Consider the following 24,752-nt stretch of genomic DNA (forward strand, 5'->3'; position numbering starts at 1 on the left):
GTCGTGGCTGTGTATGGGGTCCCAGCCTGTGCTGCAGGTGCAACCTTCCTCCTCTTGGACTGTGGCGCAGACCCTGGCTGGCTAATGCCGCCCTGACCAGTATGGCCAGTGGGTTCGGTGGATTGAGCCAAGGGAGTGGCAGGTGGAGGGACGACCAAAGGCCTGACTTGTGTCAGTGGCATCTGGGTGCCCTCTAATGGACCCTGCGCAGCAACATCAGCTGTGGCAGGGTCATTGACCGCAACGGTCCTGGTTGGCAGTCTCACAACCGGGGTGTTGTTGAGTGCATCTGCCCCTGCACTTGCCAACACCCGGCTGTTCGGGGCAGCAGATGACATAACTACCCCAGGGACACGTGTCTTGGTCTGAGCAGCCCGGCCTGCCCCTATGGTTCCCTCCTGGCCTGTTGGAAATCTACCAAGGGCTCCTCAAGTGCCAACGCAGCCTGCGCTGGCAGACCCTGAGCCTGGGTGGCGGTGTCCACAGCTGCACCTGCAGCTACCTCTACCCTTGGGCCCGTGGCAGTCGATGGAACGGTTTGCCGGGTCACACGGGGGCCAGTGCCAGATGCAGAAGCTGCATCCCCCGGAACCACAGGGGGTGGTGGCATGACTGCACCGACACATGGCATAACATTGTGCTCAAGTGGCGCACCCCTGCCTCTTCCCCCTCTGTGGCTGCCCTGGACACCCTGGAGTCCCCCTACTCCCTGGTCACCACGGCCACGTCCCCGACCACGCCCGCCACGAGGAGAACGCCCATCTGAGGCGCCCCTCACCTTTGGTGTCCTCCCAACCATGGCACAGATGTAGTAGTGCCGGCACAGATGGAGTAGTGCCAATGGGAGGTGTACACCACAATTGACCTGGGCAATTGGGGTGAAGGGGGTGGGAAGCAAGATGTTAACAGCCCCCCTGCACCCGCAAAGCTGTATGTGACCCCGGTGATGTAGTGACGGGTGACGCAACGCTCAGGCACCTCAAAACTGCAGTAAAACCGTGCACGCAACCCTGCAGCCTACGTGCCTGGATTCAACCTCCCGCAGTACGCTGTGGCACCCAGTAACACGAATAACGCGTACGCGTGGGACACGCAGGCTACTATGACATCGAAAATGGGTGCGATACACAGGGGCACCCGCAGTGGGAAAAATAGCATGTGCGACTCACCGTCAGACTAGCGCGATGCAGAAAAACACGCGTAGCCAATACCCCCGCCAAAAGAAGAGATACGTCCTTGACAGCTGTGAAGTTGTGATGGCGCGCAAAACAACAGGAAGCAGCAACCACACGTCAGTCTCCACGAAAGGCACGTACAGCGAACTTCTGGCCCCGCTCACCTTTAACCTGTGCTGAGGGAAACGCCCACGCGCGTCACGTCACTTTCGCGCATGGGCCCTTTCCTCGGATTACACGCAGACATGCAGTTTTTCACGCGCGCTGAAATGCCCATGCATGCCTGCGCGCGTCACATCACAGAGGCGCTTGCGCTTGAAAGGCCTTCTGTCCAATGAAATTGCATATGCGTGCAGACGCGCTTACGCACTAAGGGCCTTTCCTCGAATTACACGCTGACGTGCAGAATTTTCATGTGCCAAATCACTCCGTATCAAGCTGGCCACGCGTAAGCACACGGAAGACCACGCTCCTGCCCAGAAGGCCGAATTACTGCCCCCCAGAGCCCCGAGCACGCTCCCACCTGGCATCTGCTGCTGCCTGACTGCCTGCCCACGTGCCCTGCCATTTGCTGCCTGCACATCAGCCAGGGGTGATGTTGCTGTGACCACCCCTGCTGGAACCGAAGACTCCTGACTGGGATTCCATCGCTCCACAGCCCAGCCCCAGGACCCAGTTGCCCACCCACTCCTGCCTCTGGGGTTGTCATGTCGGGCACTGCAACATCTGGCACCACTGACAACCCCCAGCCAGAGAGGCAGAGGGGCACCAGCTTCAGTGCCAGGGAAGTTGGTGTCCTGTTGGAGCAAGTCCTGGGGCAGTATGATGCCCTCTTCGGAAGTTCCCACGCCGACAAGGAAGGACAGACTCGGATCTGGACGGACATCGTGACTGCCATCAACGCAGAGGGGGTGGCAATCCGCGACTTCCAACATGTCAAGAAGCGCTGGGAGGACTTCAGGTCCAGGACCCTCAACAGGGCCCGGCGCCTCTTGAAGGCAGCGGATGCTAAGGGACACCGGGGCCACTTGTCGGAAGATCAGATGAGGGTCCTGGAACGCATATCCCCAGCGCTCCACGTCCAGGTCCTTGAGAGGCAGATATGGCTGTGGTATGGCTCATGTGTGGAAGTTGAAATGACATGTTGTTGGGGATTGTTATGGCATGTCTGAGGTTTGCCAATGCCACTCATGTACAACTGTCATGTGTGTATGTGTCCATTGTACGGTGCCCTGATGCCTGTGTTTTATTTCTCCCTGTCTGCAGAGTCAACTGATGAAGAGGGCAGAGAAGGTGCTGTGGAGCACAGCGGCAGGGATCGCACTGCCAGCCAGAGTCGCAAGGCCCGGCTCCCCTCCCAGGTTGTCATCTCGTCGGGGAGTGAGGAGTCTGGTGCCGCGTCCCAGGCCGCAGCTGCCGGGGTGAGGTCCAAGAGGCGGAGGTTGGAGTTGGACTCCTCGGCAGCAGAAGGTGCAGCTGGGACCAATGGGGGAAGATGGAACGGAGTCATCCAGGTTGGTGGGGGGTTTGGTGGAGGAGGAGGCCGTGCAAGCAACAGAGACGGGGTCTGGAGGTGGGGATTCCACTGGTGCTAGTGGTGCAGTGCAGTGCAGGACCAGGGACAGGAGGCAGCACAGGCCGCCGCGGAGGTGCCTGTGTGCAGTCCTGTCCCTGATCCTGTCACTGCATCATCTTGCACCAGCAGGGATGCCTACGTCCAGACCCGTTTTCAGGCAGGGGATGAGCTCACGACAACTGGCCTTCCTCTGCCTACGAACGTGGCTATCCGGGTCCGGGTTGAGCCTGTCCTGAGTGGTGTGGCGTTGCGTCAACGGGCCATGCGAGGTGACCTGCAGTCTTTTCATGAGGAGACTGCACGTCATCTCGAATGGCTCGTTGACTGCGTCTGCCTACTGGGACAGGTCACCCAGGCCGTATTCCTCCATTTGATGGGGCTTGCTACGACCCCCTCCTCAACTGAACCCCCTATGCGCCAGTCGTCCTCCGTGCCATCTTCCCACCCATTAGTCACCTGGGTGTCCTGTGGAGCTGCCTCTGACGGTGCGGCCAGGCTGGTGGAGGAGGCATCCCTGCCACAGTCGGAAGTCGGACGTCCAGCAGGGGTGGCCACATCAACGACTGCACCCCAGCCAGCGGAGGATGTGCAGGCAGCAGGAGGCAGTGCACGGGCAGAGGCACAGCAGCAGCAACAACGTGGTGGGAGCCATGATGGCTCGGGGCCTTCGACATCGGAGGGGCAGGCATCGGCCGGAGGGCAGGAGGACCCAGGACGGGAAGTGTCTTCCGTGTGGCAGCGGTTGGGCCACGCCATAGATGCGGAGCGGCAGCGGGCGGAAGAGGCACGGCTCATGATGGTCAGGGTGGAGAACTCCATGCGGATGGCCCTGATGCAGGCCGAGTGCCTCGAGGCAATCCGCAGGGGGTTGGAGGTGGACACGTCGACAGCCCTGCGGACCCTCAGGGCCATGGAGGAGGACCGCCTCCGGGACATTGAGCAGGAGTTCGATGATGCCATGGCCCGGGACATCCAAAAGTGAGCCGTCGGACTAGCCCGCTGCCCTTGTAAATAGTTCTGTAGTTAGTGTTAGGTTTCCTTTGGTTTTGCATTTTTTTTGGACCTTTTGGACAATGGGCCACATTTTTGTATATAGTTTTTTTTTTAGGTAGTGTTTTTAGATAGGTTTCATTTCTTCTGTTGGGATCATGGACCCTGGATTGTTTATCTGTATATAGTTGACTGTTGGATTTTCATTTTTTTTTTATGATTTACCCATGGAGCAATGGTTTTCGATTTTAATTTTCCATTGGATTTACTTTTTTAGACTGTGACTTTGGACACCTTTCCTTTGGATTATGATTTGTGGTTTTGCATTATTTCATGGACATGCTGGATTTTATTTTTTTTAAATCCAATTTTTGTTTGTTTATTTTTGATTCAATTTATGTTGCTTTTAATACATATTTTCTGTTCATACTTCAATGTGTAGTATCATCTCATTGGTTTCATGCATATCATCATATGGGTTTTGAGATTCACTGACACCCATTGGGTGTATGTGAGGGACATGTGTTCATTTCCAAACTTGCAATTGGGGTTCTATCATGTTATTGCCATTTCTAAGTGGGTGGATGCAATACTCGGGTGGGTGTTTGGCATTTGGAGGCTGACCATAAGGGCCAGGGATCTAGATTGTGATGACATGTTGGCTGGGGGACATGTGTGGGGACCTGGTGGAGGGTGCCCCACAGTGCTGGGGGGTGGGGGTGCAGGGGGACATGAGTTGGACATGAGTGGGGGTCTGCTGGCAGGTGCCCCACAGTGCTGGGGGGTGGGGGTGCTGGGGGACATGAGTGGGGGCTTGGTGGAGTGTGCCCCTGGATGCTGGGGGGTGGAGGTGCAGGGGGACATGAGTGGGGGCCTGTTGGAGGGTGCCCCACAGTGCTGGGGGGTGGGGGTGCAGGGGGACATGAGTGGAGTACTGGTGGAGGGTGCCCCTGGATGCTGGGGGGTGGGGGTGCAGGTGGACATGAGTTGGGGGCATGGTGGAGGGTGCCCTGCACTGCTGGGGGGTGGGGGCGCAGGGGGACATGAGTTGCACATGAGTGGGGGCCTGCTGGCACGTGCCCCACAGTGCTGGGGGGTGGGGGTGCAGGGGGACATGAGTTGGACATGAGTGGGGTTCTGCAGGCAGGTGCCCCACAGTGCTGGGGGGTGTAGGTGCAGGGGGACATGAGTGGGGGCTTGGTGGAGGGTGCCCCACAGTGCTGGGGGATGGGGGTGCAGGGGGACATGAGTGGGGGCTTGGTGGAGTGTGCCCCTGGATGCTGGGGGGTGGAGGTGCAGGGGGACATGAGTGGGGGCCTGGTGGAGGGTGCCCCACAGTGCTGGGGGGTGGGGGTGCAGGGGGACATGAGTGGGGGCCTGGTGGAGGGTGCCCTGCACTGCTGGGGGGTGCGGGTGCTGGGGGACATGAGTGGGGGCTTGGTGGAGTGTGCCCCTGGATGCTGGGGGGTGGGGGTGCAGGGGGACATGAGTGGGGGCTTGGTGGAGTGTGCCCCTGGATGCTGGGGGGTGGGGTGCAGGGGGACATGAGTGGGGGCCTGGTGGGGGGTGCCCCAGAGTGCTGGGGGGTGGGGGTGCAGGGGGACATGAGTTGGACATGAGTGGGGGCCTGCTGGCAGGTGCCCCACAGTGCTGGGGGGTGGGGTGCAGGGGGACATGAGTGGGGGCTTGGTGGAGTGTGCCCTGGATGTTGGGGGGTGGAGGTGCAGGGGGACATGAGTGGGGGCCTGGTGGAGGGTGCCCCACAGTGCTGGGGGGTGGGGGTGCAGGGGGACATGAGTGGGGGCCTGGTGGAGGGTGACCCCGGGATGCTGGGGGGTGGGGGTGCAGGGGGACATGAGTTGGGGGCCTGGTGGAGGGTGCCCTGCACTGCTGGGGGGTGGGGGTGCAGGGGGACATGAGTTGGACATGAGTGGGGGCCTGCTGGCAGGTGCCCCACAGTCCAGGGGGGTGCAGGGGGACATGAGTTGGACATGAGTGGGGGGCCTGCTGGCAGGTGCCCCACAGTGCTGGGGGGTGGGGGTGCAGGGGGACATGAGTGGGGGCTTGGTGGAGGGTGCCCCACAATGCTGGGGGGTGGGGTTGCAGGGGGACATGAGTGGGGGCTTGGTGGAGTGTGCCCTGGATGCTGGGGGGTGGGGGTGCAGGGGGACATGAGTGGGGTCCTGGTGGAGTGTGCCCCACAGTGCTGGGAGGTGGGGGTGCAGGGGGACATGAGTGGGGGCTTGGTGGAGTGTGCCCCTGGATGCTGGGGGGTGGGGGTGCAGGGGGACATGAGTGGGGGCTTGGTGGAGGGTGCCCCTGGATGCTGGGGGGGTGGGGGTGCAGGGGGACATGAGTTGGGGGCCTGGTGGAGGGTGCCCTGCACTGCTGGGGGATGGGGGTGCTGGGGGACATGAGTTGGACATGAGTGGGGGCCTGCTGGCAGGTGCCCCACAGTGCTGGGGGGTGGGGATGCAGGGGGACATGAGTTGGACATGAGTGGGGGCCTGCTGGGAGGTGCCCCACAGTGCTGGGGGGTGGGGGTGCAGGGGGACATGAGTTGGACATGAGTGGGGGCCTGCTGGCAGGTGCCCCACAGTGCTGGTGGGTGGGGGTGCAGGAGGACATGAGTGGGGGCATGGTGGAGGGTGCCCCTGGATGCTGGGGGGTGGGGGAGCAGGGGGACATGAGTTGGGGGCCTGGTGGAGGGTGCCCTGCACATCTGGGGGTGGGGGTGCTGGGGGACATGAGTTGGACATGAGTGGGGGCCTGCTGGCAGGTGCCCCACAGTGCTGGGGGGTGGGGATGCAGGGGGACATGAGTTGGACTTGAGTGGGGGCCTGCTGGCAGGTGCCCCACAGTGCTGGGGGGTGGGGGTGCAGGGGGACATGAGTGGGGGCCTGGTGGAGGGTGCCCCACAGTGCTGGGGGGTGGGGGTGCAGGGGGACATGAGTTGGACATGAGTGGGGGCCTGCTGGCAGGTGCCCCACAGTGCTGGGGGGTGGGGGAGCAGGGGGACATGAGTGGGGGCTTGGTGGAGGATGCCCCACAGTGCTGGGGGGTGGGGGTGCAGGGGGACATGAGTTGGACATGAGTGGGGGTCTGCTGGCAGGTGCCCCACAGTGCTGGGGGGTGGGGGTGCTGGGGGACATGAGTGGGGGCTTGGTGGAGTGTGCCCCTGGATGCTGGGGGGTGGAGGTGCAGGGGGACATGAGTGGGGGCCTGGTGGAGGGTGCCCCACAGTGCTGGGGGGTGGGGGTGCAGGGGGACATGAGTGGGGGACTGGTGGAGGGTGCCCTGCACTGCTGGGGGGTGGGGGTGCAGGGGGACATGAGTTGGACATGAGTGGGGGCCTGCTGGCAGGTGCCCCACAGTGCTGGGGGGTGGGGGTGCAGGGGGACATGAGTTGGACATTAGTGGGGGCCTGCTGGCAGGTGCCCCACAGTGCTGGGGGGTGGGGGTGCAGGGGGACATGAGTGGGGGCTTGGTGGAGGGTGCCCCTGAATGCTGGTGGGTGGGGGTGCAGGGGGACATGAGTGAGGGCTAGGTGGAGTGTGCCGCTGGATGCTGGGGGGTGGGAGGACATGAGTGGGGGCCTGGTGGAGGGTGTCCCACAGTGCTGGGGGGTGGGGGTGCAGGGGGACATGAGTGGGGGCCTGGTGGAGGGTGCCCTGCACTGCTGGGGGTGGGGGTGCTGGGGGACATGAGTGGGGGCTTGGTGGAGTGTGCCCCTGGATGCTGGGGGGTGGGGGTCCAGGGGGACATGAGTGGGGGCTTGGTGGAGTGTGCCCCTGGATGCTGGGGGGTGGGGGTGCAGGGGGACATGAGTGGGGGCCTGGTGGAGGGTGCCCCACAGTGCTGGGGGGTGGGGGTGCAGGGGGACATGAGTTGGACATGAGTGGGGGCCTGCTGGCAGGTGCCCCACAGTGCTGGGGGGTGGGGGTGCAGGGGGACATGAGTGGGGGCTTGGTGGAGGGTGCCCCTGGATGCTGGGGGTGGGGGTGCAGGGGGACATGAGTTGGGGGCCTGGTGGAGGGTGCCCTGCACTGCTGGGGGGTGGGGGTGCTGGGGGACATGGGTTGGACATGAGTGGTGGCCTGCTGGCAGGTGCCCCACAGTGCCTGGGGGGTGGGGGTGTAGAGGGACATGAGTGGGGGCCTGGTGGAGGGTGCCCCACAGTGCTGGGGGTGGGGGTGCAGGGGAACATGAGTGGGGGCTTGGTGGAGTGTGCCCCTGGAGGCTGGGGGTGCAGGGGGACATGAGTGGGGCCTGGTGGAGGGTGCCCCACAGTGCTGGGGGGTGGGGGTGCAGGGGGACATGAGTAGGGGCCTGGTGGAGGGTACCCCTGGATGCTGGGGGTGGGGGTGCAGGGGGACATGAGTTGGGGGCCTGGTGGAGGGTGCCCTGCACTGCTGGGGGATGGGGGTGCTGTGGGACATGAGTGGGGGCATGGTGGAGGGTGCCCCTGGATGCTGGGGGGTGTGGGAGCAGGGGGACATGAGTTGGGGGCCTGGTGGAGGATGCCCTGCACATCTGGGGGGTGGGGATGCAGGGGGACATGAGTTGGACATGAGTGGGGGCCTGCTGGCAGGTGCCCCACAGTGCTGGGGGGTGGGGGTGCAGGGGGACATGAGTGGGGGCTTGGTGGAGTGTGCCCCTGAATGCTGGGGGGTGGGGGTGCAGGGGGACATGAGTGGGGGCCTGGTGGAGGGTGCACCACAGTGCTGGGGGGTTGGGGTGCAGGGGGACATGAGTTGGACATGAGTGGGGGTCTGCTGGCAGGTGCCCCACAGTGCTGGGGGGTGGGAGAGCAGGGGGACATGAGTGGGGGCTTGGTGGAGGGTGCCCCACAGTGCTGGGGGGTTGGGGTGAAGGGGGACATGAGTTGGACATGAGTGGGGGTCTGCTGGCAGGTGCCCCACAGTGCTGGGGGGTGGGGGTGCTGGGGGACATGAGTGGGGGCTTGGTGGAGTGTGCCCCTGGATGCTGGGGGGTGGAGGTGCAGGGGGACATGAGTGGGGGCCTGGTGGAGGGTGCCCCACAGTGCTGGGGGGTGGGGGTGCAGGGGGACATGAGTGGGGGACTGGTGGAGGGTGCCCTGCACTGCTGGGGGGTGGGGGTGTAGGGGGACATGAGTTGGACATGAGTGGGGGCCTGCTGGCAGGTGCCCCACAGTGCTGGGGGGTGGGGGTGCAGGGGGACATGAGTTGGACATGAGTGGGGGCCTGCTGGCAGGTGCCCCACAGTGCTGGGGGGTGGGGTGCAGGGGGACATGAGTGGGGGCTTGGTGGAGGGTGCCCCTGAATGCTGGTGGGTGGGGGTGCAGGGGGACATGAGTGAGGGCTTGGTGGAGTGTGCCGCTGGATGCTGGGGGGTGGGGGTGCAGGGGGACATGAGTGGGGGCCTGGTGGAGGGTGTCCCACAGTGCTGGGGGGTGGGGGTGCAGGGGGACATGAGTGGGGGCCTGGTGGAGGGTGCCCTGCACTGCTGGGGGGTGGGGGTGCTGGGGGACATGAGTGGGGGCTTGGTGGAGTGTGCCCCTGGATGCTGGGGGTGGGGGTCCAGGGGGACATGAGTGTGGGCTTGGTGGAGTGTGCCCCTGGATGCTGGGGGGTGGGGGTGCAGGGGGACATGAGTGGGGGCCTGGTGGAGGGTGCCCCACAGTGCTGGGGGGTGGGGGTGCAGGGGGACATGAGTTGGACATGAGTGGTGGCCTGCTGGCAGGTGCCCCACAGTGCCTGGGGGGTGGGGATGCAGGGGGACATGAGTTGGACATGAGTGGGGGCCTGCTGGCAGGTGCCCCACAGTGCTGGGGGGTGGGGGTGCAGGGGGACATGAGTGGGGGCTTGGTGGAGTGTGCCCCTGGATGCTGGGGGGTGGGAGTGCAGGGGGACATGAGTGGGGGCCTGGTGGAGGGTGCCCCACAGTGCTGGGGTGTGGGGGTGCAGGGGGACATGAGTGGGGGCTTGGTGGAGGGTGCCCCACAGTGCTGGGGGGTGGGGATGCAGGGGGACATGAGTTGGACATGAGTGGGGGTCTGCTGGCAGGTGCCCCACAGTGCTGGTGGGTGGAGGTGCTGGGGGACATGAGTGGGGGCTTGGTGAAGTGTGCCCCTGGATGCTGGGGGGTGGAGGTGCAGGGGGACATGAGTGGGGGCCTGGTGGAGGGTGCCCCACAGTGCTGGGGGGTGGGGGTGCAGGGGGACATGAGTGGGGGACTGGTGGAGGGTGCCCTGCACTGCTGGGGGTGGGGGTACAGGGGGACATGAGTTGGACATGAGTGGGGGCCTACTGGCAGGTGCCCCACAGTGCTGGGGGGTGGGGGTGCAGGGGGACATGAGTGAGGGCTTGGTGGAGTGTGCCGCTGGATGCAGGGGGTGGGGGTGCAGGGGGACATGATTGGGGGCCTGGTGGAGGGTGTCCCACAGTGCTGGGGGGTGGGGGTGCAGGGGGACATGAGTGGGGGCCTGGTGGAGGGTGCCCTGCACTGCTGGGGGTGGGGGTGCTGGGGGACATGAGTGGGGGCTTGGTGGAGTGTGCCCCTGGATGCTGGGGGGTGGGGGTCCAGGGGGACATGAGTGGGGGCTTGGTGGAGTGTGCCCCTGGATGCTGGGGGGTGGGGGTGCAGGGGGACATGAGTGGGGGCCTGGTGGAGGGTGCCCCACAGTGCTGGGGGGTGGGGGTGCAGGGGGACATGAGTTGGACATGAGTGGGGGCCTGCTGGCAGGTGCCCCACAGTGCTGGGGGATGGGGGTGCAGGGGGACATGAGTGGGGGCTTGGTGGAGGGTGCCCCTGGATGCTGGGGGTGGGGGTGCAGGGGGACATGAGTTGGGGGCCTGGTGGAGGGTGCCCTGCACTGCTGGGGGGTGGGGGTGCTGGGGGACATGAGTGGGGGCCTGGTGGAGGGTGCCCCACAGTGCTGGGGGTGGGGGTGCAATGGAACATGAGTGGGGGCTTGGTGGAGTGTGCCCCTGGATGCTGGGGGTGCAGGGGGACATGAGTGGGGGCCTGGTGGAGGGTGCCCCACAGTGCTGGGGGGTGGGGGTGCAGGGGGACATGAGTGGGGGCCTGGTGGAGGGTACCCCTGGATGCTGGGGGTGGGGGTGCAGGGGGACATGAGTTGGGGGCCTGGTGGAGGGTGCCCTGCACTGCTGGGGGATGGGGGTGCTGGGGGACATGAGTGGGGGCCTGCTGGCAGGTGCCCCACAGTGCTGGGGGGTGGGGATGCAGGGGGACATGAGTTGGACATGAGTGGGGGCCTGCTGGCAGGTGCCCCACAGTGCTGGGGGGTGGGGGTGCAGAGGGACATGAGTTGGACATGAGTGGGGGCCTGCTGGCAGGTGCCCCACAGTGCTGGTGGGTGGGGGTGCAGGGGGACATGAGTGGGGGCATGGTGGAGGGTGCCCCTGGATGCTGGGGGGTGGGGGAGTAGGGGGACATGAATTGGGGGCCTGGTGGAGGGTGCCCTGCACTTCTGGGGGGTGGGGGTGCTGGGGGACATGAGTTGGACATGAGTGGGGGCCTGCTGGCAGGTGCCCCACAGTGCTGGGGGGTGGGGATGCAGTGGGACATGAGTTGGACATGAGTGGGGGCCTGCTGGCAGGTGCCCCACAGTGCTGGGGGGTGGGGGTGCAGGGGGACATGAGTGGGGGCTTGGTGGAGTGTGCCCCTGGATGCTGGGGGGTTGGGGTGCAGGGGGACATGAGTGTGGGCCTGGTGGAGGGTGCCCCACAGTGCTGGGGGGTGGGGGAGCAGGGGGACATGAGTTGGACATGAGTGGGGGCCTGCTGGCAGGTGCCCCACAGTGCTTTGGGGTGGGGGAGCAGGGGGACATGAGTTGGACATGAGTGGGGGCCTGCTGGCAGGTGCCCCACAGTGCTGGTGGGTGGGGGTGCAGGGGGACATGAGTGGGGGCATGGTGGAGGGTGCCCCTGGATGCTGGGGGGTGGGGGAGCAGGGGGACATGAGTGGGGGCCTGCTGGCAGGTGCCCCACAGTGCTGGGGGGTGGATATGCAGGGGGACATGAGTTGGACATGAGTGGGGGCCTGCTGGCAGGTGCCCCACAGTGCTGGAGGGTGGGGGTGCAGGGGGACATGAGTGGGGGCTTGGTGGAGTGTGCCCCTGGATGCTGGGGGGTGGGGGTGCAGGGGGACATGAGTGGGGGCCTGGTGGAGGGTGCCCCATAGTGCTGGGGGGTGGGGGAGCAGGGGGACATGAGTGGGGGCTTGGTGGAGGGTGCCCCACAGTGCTGGGGGGTGGGGGTGCAGGGGGACATGAGTTGGACATGAGTGGGGGCCTGCTGGCAGGTGCCCCACAGTGCTGGGGGGTGGGGATGCAGGGGGACATGAGTTGGACATGAGTGGGGGCCTGCTGGCAGGTGCCCCACAGTGCTGGGGGGTGGGGGTGCAGGGGGACATGAGTTGGACATGAGTGGGGGCCTGCTGGCAGGTGCCCCACAGTGCTGGTGGGTGGGGGTGCAGGGGGACATGAGTGGGGGCATGGTGGAGGGTGCCCCTGGATGCTGGGGGGTGGGGGAGCAGGGGGACATGAGTGGGGGCCTGCTGGCAGGTGCCCCACAGTGCTGGGGGGTGGGGATGCAGGGGGACATGAGTTGGACATGAGTGGGGGCCTGCTGGCAGGTGCCCCACAGTGCTGGAGGGTGGGGGTGCAGGGGGACATGAGTGGGGGCTTGGTGGAGTGTGCCCCTGGATGCTGGGGGGTGGGGGTGCAGGGGGACATGAGTGGGGGCCTGGTGGAGGGTGCCCCATAGTGCTGGGGGGTGGGGGAGCAGGGGGACATGAGTGGGGGCTTGGTGGAGGGTGCCCCACAGTGCTGGGGGGTGGGGGTGCAGGGGGACATGAGTTGGACATGAGTGGGGGTCTGCTGGCAGGTGCCCCACAGTGCTGGGGGGTGGGGGTGCTGGGGGGACATGAGTGGGGGCTTGGTGGGGTGTGCCCCTGGATGCTGGGGGGTGGAGGTGCAGGGGGACATGAGTGGGGGCCTGGTGGAGGGTTCCCCACAGTGCTGGGGGGTGGGGGTGCAGGGGGACATGAGTGGAGGACTGGTGGAGGGTGCCCTGCACTGCTGGGGGGTGGGGGTGCAGGGGGACATGAGTGAGGGCTTGGTGGAGTGTGCTGCTGGATGCTGGGGGGTGGGGGTGCAGGGGGACATTAGTGGGGGCCTGGTGGAGTGTGTCCCACAGTGCTGGGGGGTGGGGGTGCAGGGGGACAGGAGTGGGGGCCTGGTGGAGGGTGTCCTGCACTGCTGGGGGGTGGGGGTGCTGGGGGACATGAGTGCGGGCTTGGTGGAGTGTGCCCCTGGATGCTGGGGGGTGGGGATCCAGGGGGACATGAGTGGGGGCTTGGTGGAGTGTGCCCCTGGATGCTGGGGGGTGGGGGTGCAGGGGGACATGAGTGGGGGCCTGGTGGAGGGTGCCCCACAGTGCTGGGGGGTGGGGGTGCAGGGGGACATGAGTTGGACATGAGTGGGGGCCTGCTGGCAGGTGCCCCACAGTGCTGGGGGGTGGGGGTGCAGGGGGACATGAGTGGGGGCTTGGTGGAGTGTGCCCTGGATGTTGGGGGGTGGAGGTGCAGGGGGACATGGGTGGGGGCCTGGTGGAGGGTGCCCCACAGTGCTGGGTTGTGGGGGTGCAGGGGGACATGAGTGGGGGCTTGGTGGAGTGTGCCCCTGGATGCTGGGGGGTGGGGGTGCAGGGGGACATGAGTGGGGGCTTGATGGAGGGTGCCCCACAGTGCTGGGGGGTGGGGGTGCAGGGGGACATGAGTTGGACATGAGTGGGGGTCTGCTGGCAGGTGCCCCACAGTGCTGGGGGGTGGGGGTGCTGGGGGACATGAGTGGGGGCTTGGTGGAGTGTGCCCCTGGATGCTGGGGGGTGGAGGTGCAGGGGGACATGAGTTGGACATGAGTGGGGGTCTGCTGGCAGGTGCCCCACAGTGCTGGGGGGTGGGGGTGCAGGGGGACATGAGTGGTGGACTGGTGGAGGGTGCCCTGCACTGCTGGGGGGTGGGGGTGCAGGGGGACATGAGTTGGACATGAGTGGGGGCCTGCTGGCAGGTGCCCCACAGTGCTGGGGGGTGGGGGTGCAGGGGGACATGAGTTGGACATGAGTGGGGGCCTGCTGGCAGGTGCCCCACAGTGCTGGGGGGTGGGGGTGCAGGGGGACATGAGTGGGGGCTTGGTGGAGGATGCCCCTGAATGCTGGTGGGTGGGGGTGCAGGGGGACATGAGTGAGGGCTTGGTGGAATGTGCCGCTGGATGCTGGGGGGTGGGGGTGCAGGGGGACATGAGTGGGGGCCTGGTGGAGGGTATCCCACAGTGCTGGGGGGTGGGGGTGCAGGGGGACATGAGTGGGGGCCTGGTGGAGGGTGCCCTGCACTGCTGGGGGGTGGGGGTGCTGGGGGACATGAGTGGGGGCTTGGTGGAGTGTGCCCCTGGATGCTGGGGGGTGGGGGTCCAGGGGGACATGAGTGGGGGCTTGGTGGAGTGTGCCCCTGGATGCTGGGGGGTGGGGGTGCAGGGGGACATGAGAGGGGGCCTGGTGGAGGGCGCCCCACAGTGCTGGGGGGTGGGGGTGCAGGGGGACATGAGTTGGACATGAGTGGGGGCCTGCTGGCAGGTGCCCCACAGTGCTGGGGGGTGGGGGTGCAGGGGGACATGAGTGGGGGCTTGGTGGAGGGTGCCCCTGGATGCTGGGGGTTGGGGGTGCAGGGGAACATGAGTTGGGGGCCTGGTGCAGTGTGCCCTGCACTGCTGGGGGGTGGGGGAGCTGGGGGACATGAGTTGGACATGAGTGGTGGCCTGCTGGCAGGTGCCCCACAGTGCCTGGGGGGTGGGGATGCAGGGGGACATGAGTTGGACATGAGTGGGGGCCTGCTGGCAGGTGCCCCACAGTGCTGAGGGGTGGAAGTGCAGGGGGACATGAGTGGGGGCTTGGTGGAGTGTGCCCCTGGATGCTGGGGGGTGGGAGTGCAGGGGGACATGAGTGGGGGCCTGGTGGAGGGTGCCCCACAGTGCTGGGGGGTGGGGGTGCAGGGGGACATGAGTGGGGGCTTGGTGGAGGGTGCCCCACAGTGCTGGGGGGTGGGGGTGCAGGGGGACATGAGTTGGACATGAGTGGGGGTCTGCTGGCAGGTGCCCCACAGTGCTGGGGGTGGGGGTGCTGGGGGACATGAGTGGGGGCTTGGTGGAGTGTGCCCCTGGATGCTGGGGGGTGGAGGTGCAGGGGGACATGAGTGGGGGCATGGTGGAGGGTGCCCCACAGTGCTGGGGGGTGGGGGTGCAGGGGGACATGAGTGGGGGACTGGTGGAGGGTGCCCTGCACTGCTGGGGGGTGGGGATGCAGGGGGACATGAGTTGGACATGAGTGGGGGCCTGCTGGCAGGTGCCCCACAGTGCTGGGGGGTGGGGGTGCAGGGGGACATGAGTTGGACATGAGTGGGGGCCTGCTGGCAGGTGCCCCACAGTGCTGGGGGGTGGGGGTGCAGGGGGACATGAGTGGGGGCTTGGTGGAGGGTGCCCCTGGATGCTGGGGGTGGGGGTGCAGGGGGACATGAGTTGGGGGCCTGGTGGAGGGTGCCCTGCACTGCTGGGGGGTGGGGGTGCTGGGGGACATGAGTTGGACATGAGTGGTGGCCTGCTGGCAGGTGCCCCACAGTGCCTGGGGGGTGGGGGTGTAGGGGGACATGAGTGGGGGCCTGGTGGAGGGTGCCCCACAGTGCTGGGGATGGGGGTGCAGGGGAACATGAGTGGGGGCTTGGTGGAGTGTGCCCCTGGATGCTGGGGGTGCAAGGGGACATGAGTGGGGGCCTGGTGGAGGGTGCCCCACAGTGCTGGGGGGTGGGGGTGCAGGGGGACATGAGTGGGGGCCTGGTGGAGGGTACCCCTGGATGCTGGGGGTGGGGGTGCAGGGGGACATGAGTTGGGGGCCTGGTGGAGGGTGCCCTGCACTGCTGGGGGTGGGGGTGCAGGGGGACATGAGTTGGACATGAGTGGGGGCCTGCAGCAGGTGCCCCACAGTGCTGGGGGGTGGGGGTGCAGGGGGACATGAGTTGGACATGAGTGGGGGCCTGCTGGCAGGTGCCCCACAGTGCTGGGGGGTCGGGGTGCAGGGGGGCATGAGTGGGGGCTTGGTGGAGGGTGCCCCTGGATGCTGGGGGGTGGGGGTGCAGGGGGGCATGAGTTGGGGGCCTGGTGGAGGGTGCCCTGCACTGCTGGGGGGTGGGGGTGCTGGGGGACATGAGTTGGACATGAGTGGGGGCCTGCTGGCAGGTGCCCCACAGTGCTGGGGGGTGGTGGTGCAGGGGGACATGAGTGGGGGCCTGGTGGAGGGTGCCCTGCACTGCTGGGGGGTGGGGGTGCTGGGGGACATGAGTGGGGGCTTGGTGGAGTGTGCCCCTGGATGCTGGGGGGTGGGGGACCAGGGGGACATGAGTGGGGGCTTGGTGGAGTGTGCCCCTGGATGCTGGGGGGTGGGGGTGCAGGGGGACATGAGTGGGGGCCTGGTGGAGGGCGCCCCACAGTGCTGGGGGGTGGGGGTGCAGGGGGACATGAGTTGGACATGAGTGGGGGCCTGCTGGCAGGTGCCCCACAGTGCTGGGGGGTGGGGGTGCAGGGGGACATGAGTGGGGGCTTGGTGGAGGGTGCCCCTGGATGCTGGGGGGTGGGGGTGCAGGGGACAATGAGTTGGGGGCCTGGTGCAGTGTGCCCTGCACTGCTGGGGGGTGGGGGAGCTGGGGGACATGAGTTGGACATGAGTGGTGGCCTGCTGGCAGGTGCCCCACAGTGCCTGGGGGGTGGGGATGCAGGGGGACATGAGTTGGACATGAGTGGGGGCCTGCTGGCAGGTGCCCCACAGTGCTGGGGGGTGGGGGTGCAGGGGGACATGAGTGGGGGCTTGGTGGAGTGTGCCCCTGGATGCTGGGGGGGTGGGAGTGCAGGGGGACATGAGTGGGGGCCTGGTGGAGGGTGCCCCACAGTGCTGGGGGGTGGGGGTGCAGGGGGACATGAGTGGGGGCTTGGTGGAGGGTGCCCCACAGTGCTGGGGGGTGGGGGTGCAGGGGGACATGAGTTGGACATGAGTGGGGGTCTGCTGGCAGGTGCCCCACAGTGCTGGGGGGTGGGGGTGCTGGGGGACATGAGTGGGGGCTTGGTGGAGTGTGCCCCTGGATGCTGGGGGGTGGAGGTGCAGGGGGACATGAGTGGGGGCCTGGTGGAGGGTGCCCCACAGTGCTGGGGGGTGGGGGTTCAGGGGGACATGAGTGGGGGACTGGTGGAGGGTGCCCTGCACTGCTGGGGGGTGGGGATGCAGGGGGACATGAGTTGGACATGAGTGGGGGCCTGCTGGCAGGTGCCCCACAGTGCTGGGGGGTGGGGGTGCAGGGGGACATGAGTGGGGGCTTGGTGGAGGGTGCCCCTGAATGCTGGTGGGTGGGGGTGCAGGGGGACATGAGTGAGGGCTTGGTGGAGTGTGCCGCTGGATGCTGGGGGGTGGGGGTGCAGGGGGACATGAGTGGGGGCCTGGTGGAGGATGTCCCACAGTGCTGGGGGGTGGGGGTGCAGGGGGACATGAGTGGGGGCCTGGTGGAGGGTGCCCTGCACTGCTGGGGGTGGGGGTGCTGGGGGACATGAGTGGGGGCTTGGTGGAGTGTGCCCCTGGATGCTGGGGGGTGGGGGTCCAGGGGGACATGAGTGGGGGCTTGGTGGAGTGTGCCCCTGGATGCTGGGGGGTGGGGGTGCAGGGGGACATGAGTGGGGGCCTGGTGGAGGGTGCCCCACCGTGCTGGGGGGTGGGGGTGCAGGGGGACATGAGTTGGACATGAATGGGGGCCTGCTGGCAGGTGCCCCACAGTGCTGGGGGGTGGGGGTGCAGGGGGACATGAGTTGGGGCTTGGTGGAGGGTTGCCCCTGGATGCTGGGGGTGGGGGTGCAGGGGGACATGAGTTGGGGGCCTGGTGGAGGGTGCCCTGCACTGCTGGGGGGTGGGGGTGCTGGGGGACATGAGTTGGACATGAGTGGTGGCCTGCTGGCAGGTGCCCCACAGTGCCTGGGGGGTGGGGGTGTAGGGGGACATGAGTGGGGGCCTGGTGGAGGGTGCCCCACAGTGCTGGGGGGTGGGGGCGCAGGGGAACATGAGTGGGGGCTTGGTGGAGTGTGCCCCTGGATGCTGGGGGTGCAGGGGGACATGAGTGGGGGCCTGGTGGAGGGTGCCCCACAGTGCTGGGGGGTGGGGGTGCAGGGGGACATGAGTGGGGGCCTGGTGGAGGGTACCCCTGGATGCTGGGGGTGGGGGTGCAGGGGGACATGAGTTGGGGGCCTGGTGGAGGGTGCCCTGCACTGCTGGGGGTGGGGGTGCAGGGGGACATGAGTTGGACATGTGTGGGGGCCTGCTGGCAGGTGCCCCACAGTGCTGGGGGGTCGGGGTGCAGGGGGGCATGAGTGGGGGCTTGGTGGAGGGTGCCCCTGGATGCTGGGGGGTGGGGGTGCAGGGGGACATGAGTTGGGGGCCTGGTGGAGGGTGCCCTTCACTGCTGGGGGGTGGGGGTGCTGGGGGACATGAGTTGGACATGAGTGGGGGCCTGCTGGCAGGTGCCCCACAGTGCTGGGGGGTGGGGGTGCAGGGGGACATGAGTTGGACATGAGTGGGGGCCTGCTGGCAGGTGCCCCACAGTGCTGGGGGGTGGGGGTGCAGGGGGACATGAGTTGGACATGAGTGGGGGCCTGCTGGCAGGTGCCCCACAGTGCTGGGGGGCGGGGGTGCAGGGGGACATGAGTGGGGGCCTGGTGGAGGGTGCCCTGCACTGCTGGGGGGTGGGGGTGCTGGGGGACATGAGTGGGGGCTTGGTGGAGTTTGCCCCTGGATGCTGGGGGGTGGGGTGCAGGGGGACATGAGTGGGGGCTTGGTGGAGTATGCCCGTGGATGCTTTGGGGTGGGGGTGCAGGGGGACATGAGTGGGGGCCTGGTGGAGGGTGCCCCACAGTGCTGGGGGGTGGGGGTGCAGGGGGACATGAGTGGGGGCCTGGTGGAGGGTGCCCTGCACTGCTGGGGGTGGTGGTGCTGGGGGACATGAGTGGGGGCTTGGTGGAGGGTGCCCCTGGATGCTGGGGGGTGGGGGTGCAGGGGGACATGAGTGGGGGCGTGGTGGAGGGTGCCCCACAGTGCTGGGGTGTGGGGGTGCAGGGGGACATGAGTGGGGGCCTGGTGGAGGGTGCCCTGCACTGCTGGGGGGTGGGGGAGCTAGGGGACATGAGTGGGGGTGCAGGGTAGTCCCCCATGGTGTGGGCTGCCTGCAGGGACCGTGGAGGTTGTAGAGCGAACACCTGGGAGGACCCACACGGCCAATTCACGTGTAGTACTCCACGGAACCCCTGGAATACACGTACCCTGCTGAATTCACGTGTGTAACTTCCCGAGCACCCTGAAATACACGTACCCAGGACATTCGCGTGTGGAACTTCCAGTGCACCCCTGATATACACGTACCCTGATGGAATCACGTGTGAAACTTCCCGTGCACCCCTGAAATACACATACCCTGCTGAATTTGCTTGTGAAACTTCCCGCGCACCCCAGTAATACACGTACCACGCTCGCACAGGGCCAATCGCGTGTGAAACTTCCCGCGCACCCCAGTAATACACGTACCCTGCTGAGTACACGTGTGTAACTTCCCGCGCACCCCGGAATACACGTACCCTGCTGAGTTCACGTGTGTAACTTCCCGCGCACCCCAGTAATACACGTACCACGCTCGCACAGGGCCAATCGCGTGTGAAACTTCCCGCGCACCCCAGTAATACACGTACCCTGCTGAATTCACGTGTGTAACTTCCCACGCACCCCGAAATACACAAGTTGAGGGGGACAATTCCCCCTTATCCACCTGTAGGTTCTACCCATGTGTAAGCGCGCACAGAGCGTCTGCAGATCAGTTTTCCAGCAGATGTACTTTTGGCTTGCTGAGTCTTCTCTTTTCACATCCATGTTATGTTGGCATATAGAATAGACATCATCATAAACAGAAGTTGCTATTACCAAGGTGCATGCTGACAACTTCTGTTCATTAAAATCTGGCCCACAGCATGCCAGTTTTAGCACTCTTGCTGATTTTATCTTTGACGTTGTTTACCTTTGGAAATCAAGTGAGGCAAACTCGTGACCATATACGAGAGAGTCTCTCTCTCTCTCTCTCTCTCTCTCTCTCTCCCTCTCTCTCTCTCTCTCTCTCTTTTTCTTTCTCTCTCTCCCTCTCTGTCTGCCTCACACAGGAATAATGTCCAGCTGCTGGACCTTACCACCATTAGATCCTAGTCACTTGGAATTGCCCATAAGCAGCATTCCTTAGAAAAGTACTGACACACCAGCATATCGCCTTCCTCAGCTTTTGTTATGTTCTCCTCTCGGATAAACGTGTGGCCTTGTGTGTTGCTCATCCTAAGAAGGTATTCAGCCCAATCAGCAAATGCTTGTGGCCGCCCAGTGAAGAACAAAATACAACTAGGGTTTCAAAATGCCCCAACTGAATGTGTTTGATCAACATTTAAATGTAATGAATTTCTATGAGGATTAGTTGCATATTTTTCTGATCATTTAGGTCATTTGACTGGCGTTTACTATCTTGTTGGTGTAGGAGCCTTCCAGAATCTTCTCTTTATAACAGGAACAGAATAGTTACGGTTAAAAGGAGAGTGGGGAGGGGTGTTTTACTGACTTTCTGCTACTGTGTTCCTCAGCATCTTCTACATTTTGAAGAGTGGGACTATGGGGCAAGTGCATTGTGCATGTTAGAGGCCACGGCTACATTCTATTAGGGCAGGAGGGCATAGTGGGAGCAAGTGAGCTGGAGTGCATACTTTAAGTAAGAACCAATTGTATAATCTTTGTAACTGCAATACTTTTCCTCCCTTGTAACCAGTAAGCCTACCTGTAACAGCGCCACGATGCCCATGGCTGATGTCCGCTTTAAATAAATAAATAAATAAATAAACTGTCTTGATGATTTCCTCATGAATGGAGGGCAGGTGAGCTCGAGAGGTAGGGTGACCAGATTTTTGAGGACAGGTCACTGACATAGAAGTTGGACTACAGCCTCAGCAGTGAAACTAGTCCTACTTCTATGTGGGAGGCCTGTACCTTGTCATGTTGAAGCAATAGAAAGCTTATTGGACCCAGAGGATGGTATGTTGGAAGGGGTGAAAATCAAGCGAGGAGAGCGCCCGGGGTCCCGAGACTATTTTAAGTTTTAGAACCCTGTCTGGGTTTTGTGGATCGGGTGGATACCATACCGTTTTTTGGCCAAACGGATGGAAACATCATGACATCGGGCCAACAACCAGGATGGCATCCATGCGATACCCAAATCCCGTGATGGGGTTTTTAAACTTTAAAAAGCCTCGGGACCCCAGTAGGCACCCTATCGAGAGGGCACAAGTTCACGGTGAGTGAGGTTGGCAGGAGTGCACGGTCACAGCAGGAGAGCACAAGTGGATTGCGAGTGAGTGAGGAAACTATATTAAACAACCTGATAAGATGTATGAGGTATAATGTACGGTTCTCTAACACAATCGTCCTTAAATAAGGATGTACATTCTACACACACATGCTTTCATCATTAAGTAGCCAATTTTGCACCTTACACAGTAATATTCTTTATTCACCTAAATTAGTCAATTGACCGATAATTTCCTTGTCCCTTGCTGAGTGTTTGAAACCAACTTCGATAGGCTAAGACCTTTCGCTTAATGCAATACATGACTACTCCTTAAAAAATCACACTCAATGAGCAATAGAAAAACATTATGTGGGCAATTTATGGAATCAAGCGCATAAGTGGTGCACGCGGCTGGCACACAGAGAGAGCGTGTGCCAGTTTGTGCCAGCCGCGTGCGCCAAAACCCATTTTCACACACCGCGTATTCATGAATTTAAACATCCATAACCAGCTGTGGTGCAGCGTGGCACAGCGACCCTGCAGCAGTGCCAGTTACGCGCCCAACCCCACCCTGTGCACCAAAAACATCCACACAAATCCCCTGCATGGCGTAAAGGCCAGTGGACCAGCATAACCCCCCCCAACAATGAAAACGTGCTAAAAACACCACTCAGCCCCCACGCGACAATCCAATCGCGTGTAAAACTCCCCTTGCACCCCTCGGAATATGCGTACCCAGCTCGCACCAGGCCAATCGAATGTTTAAAACTCCCTGCGCACCCCTTGGACTACACGTACCCTGCTCGCGCCAGGACAATCGCGTGTGCACCCCTCGAAATATGCGTAACCCACTCGTTACAGTGGAATTGCGTGTAAAGCCCACTCGTGTACCCCCATATTCATGCACCTGTGGTGAGGAGCCACATGCACCCCCTGCAGGCAGACCACACCAAAGACCACAGTTCCCTGTACGTGCTTTTCGTGGAGAATGTCGCGTCTGTTTACTCTTCTGGATTCACACGTGAATACTTCAGAACATTTGAAGTTCGTACCTCTTCTTTTGGGGTTTTTGCCTACGCGCACAAGCGTGTGTGTTTTTCTTTTTCTTTTCCATGCAAGGCAGACAGTGAGTCACGCACGCTATTTTTCCCACTGTGGTTCCCCCTGTGCATCGCGTACCATTTTCAAAGCCATAATAGCCCTCGTGTTCCATGCGTACGTGTTTTTTGTGTCCCTGGGTGCCACAATGTACTGCGGGAGGTTCATTCCATGCGTGTGGGGTATCGGGGTCGCATCCACGTTTTTCTTTAACAATTGATTTTTTTTAGGGGTGCCTGAGCATTGCATGACCCGTCATTTTTCCCCAGGGGGTCACAGACAGCCTTGTAGGAGCATAGAGTTACGTATTCCATGCAGTTCCCTGCCCCCTTCAACTCAATTGCCCAGGATAATTGTTGAGTGCACCTGCCATCGGCTATTTACCATCTGTGCCATGGTTGGGAGGCCACCAAAGGGTAAGGGCAGCAAAGTTGGGCATCCTCCCAGGGGTGTGCGTGGTCGGGCACGTTGGCGCGGAGACCAGGGGGACAAGGAGTCCAGGGTGGCCAGGGTGGCTACAGAGGGGGAAGAGGCAGGGGTGCCCCACTGGGGCAGGATGCCCAGCCACGTGCTGGTGCAGACATGCCACCACCCCCTGGGGCTCCTGGAGATGCAGCTGTTACATCACAACCTGGCACCCAGATGACCCAATAGCAACTTTCATCTGCTGTCACGGGCTCAACGGTGGTGGTAGCTGTAGGTGCAGCTGTGGGGACCACCACCCGTGCTCGGGTTCGGGCAGCGCATGTTGCGTTGCGTGAAGAGCACTCCCAGGATGATTTCCACATATGAGGATGAGGTCCGGGTAACGTGTGTCCAGTGTAGCTGTGACCGGGGCACACATATCTGGGGCAGTTATGACATTTGCTGCCCCAAGCACCCAGGTGATGGTAAGCACATGGGCAGATGCAGCCAACACCACCCTGGCAGTGAGTGAGACCCAAGCCACACCTTCCGTCCTCATTCCAACACCCACTCCCTTGGTCCAGTCCACCAGTGCCACTGCTCCCACTGATCAGGGCCCCATTGGCCACTCAGGGTCAGTACCACCGCCCAAAAGGAGGAAGGCTAAGACCCCAGACATGGCTCCGCCTTCAGCACATCGAGCAAGAAACCTTTTGGCAAGCAGGAACTGGACTTCCTTGTGCACTGCGTGTCGGCACACCAACGCGATATGCTTGTGGGCCCACAGTGCCATACAATGCTTCCCCAGTGTTGGGTCCACTGGCAGCTTATTGCGGATGGTGTGACAGCCATGGGCTTCAAGGTGTGCATGGCTCAGGACTGCTACAAGTGTTGGAATAACCTCTGAGGCTGTGAAAAACAAAAGCGTGCCGCCAATTATGCCATGTCTCAGGTGACTGGTGGTGGGCCAGCACCAGAGGAGGATTCCCTCAGCACGAGGATATTGCTGCAGAGTTCATCCCAGCAGAACAAATCCATGGAGTGTGAGAAAGGATGGATTATGATGCATTGCCTGGTGAGTATTGATGCGTGTTACTCAATGACATGTGTGTTTGGCGTGTGTGTGACCCTCCCAGCGACAACTTGGGTCCTTCCTTTCATCAATCTCCCTCTCTACCTGTGGTGTTCACCAGGGGTCTGACCTCTCGGCCTGGCTTTTCAAACAGCACCAGGCAGCTCTCACCTACTGAATTTACATTTTCTGCTACAACTTTCAGTGCTATGCTGATGACATTCAACTCATTTTCAGGTTGCCGTCGGACACCTCTTCTCCCTCCCTCATTTCTGATTGCCTAATTGCCATTTGAAATTGGTGTACTGCCAACGATCTCTGTCTAAATGCCAGAAAGACTGGCATCCTCTTCATCAGTACACCTTCACCATCCCTTCCTCTCCCTCTGTGGCCGGCCTCCATTGGCCCTCCTCCTACCCCCACCTGCAAGGCCAACAACCTCGAGGTCACCTTTGACTCCACAAATTCCTTCACCGCACACATTTCTGACTTATCTTCAGATTTTAACTTCTTTCTTAACCTCCTCAGGGGTATTCAGCCTTTGCTCTTGTTCACCTACAAGCTCACTGTCTCTCAAGCTCTGGTTGTCTCAAGGTTGGACTACTGTGACAGCCTCTTTCAAAATTCTACCTGCCTCCACTCTCCGCCCTCTACCACTAATCCAGTACAGGACTGCAAGACTTGTCCTTGGCCTCAAACCCTGGCATCCCATCTCTCTAGCTCTGAAATCCCTGTTGGAGACTCGAATGTCCTTGGAAGAGCAGAACTATTGTGCATTTGAACTGGCAGTTGGGATTTAATCCTGGTATATTACTTTTTGAACATTTTGTGGCAGTTGTGATTTAACCCTATTATTTTTGAACATTTTGGGATCAAACCCTGTTATTACTAGTTAGAGGATTAAAAAGACTGGGAACTAGAGGGCGCGCCTGACCTTTTCTTTTTTACTTAATGTTTCAGGAAGCCCGGATCCTGGAGGCAGCAGCAC

This window comes from Ambystoma mexicanum, chromosome 3p (assembly GCF_040938575.1).
Source record: "Ambystoma mexicanum isolate Mex_15411 chromosome 3p, UKY_AmexF1_1, whole genome shotgun sequence".
Lineage (NCBI taxonomy): Eukaryota > Metazoa > Chordata > Amphibia > Caudata > Ambystomatidae > Ambystoma > Ambystoma mexicanum.